This window comes from Corylus avellana, chromosome ca3 (genome assembly GCF_901000735.1).
Source record: "Corylus avellana chromosome ca3, CavTom2PMs-1.0".
Classification (NCBI taxonomy): domain Eukaryota; kingdom Viridiplantae; phylum Streptophyta; class Magnoliopsida; order Fagales; family Betulaceae; genus Corylus; species Corylus avellana.
The window spans coordinates 15,710,076-15,710,896 of record NC_081543.1 but is presented as its reverse complement, the minus strand read 5'-3'; positions in this window follow the sequence as shown (position 1 = coordinate 15,710,896).

Sequence of the window (821 nt, the reverse complement as noted above, 5' to 3'; positions counted from 1 at the left end):
ATATAATCGGTTGTTTAGGTCGATAATTTTTAAAAGTTTTTTTTGTATGCAGACCGTATCCGGGGGGGGGGCACTCCTCCAACTCGAGCGGAAAGTTACATCAAGACTCACACATACAAGGAAGGTGGCTATCCGAATGACGTGGTCAGAGAAAGATGTGTAAGTACTCAAGCATATATATTTTGATAAATTATTTATGATTAACGTTCCTTATACGAGATACTAACTTGTTTTTTAATGTACAGGAGAGGATGAAGGAATTGATGCCCACTGACCCGGCAGATACTGATACCGTGACAGAAGGGACGGTACGGTGGATACCTAATGACGCGTATGCTCAGGCGCATGAAAATAAGCCGGAGTATGCTGATAGGGTCCGCCAGCTGGGTCCGAATGTGCTGCCGGTGCGGGGCAGCATACATTCATACTATACACCGCCCCAAACACGGTCTCAAAATTCTTGAAGCTCCTCGTTCTCACAGATGACAGATAGAATTAGAGAACTTGAAGAGGAGCGGGCAGCACAAAAAAGTGCAATGGATGAGATGGCAAGGCAGATTGAAGCACAAAAAGCCCAGATAGCAGAGAAAGATGACATTTTTTAGGCTCATTTCCGCCAGCTCGAGGCAATGTTCGGGTCGACGTCTGGGTCTGCGCCCCCTAGAGGTAATTCTATATTTTATTTTGTTTTTCTAACAATTGTTCACTGTTAGAATAACTGTTACAAACCCCTAGTTATAGCGGTCCATTTTAAAACTTACGTTTATTTCCATCATATTATAGAGTAATTTTTAATTTTTGTATTGATTATTATTGGTTCA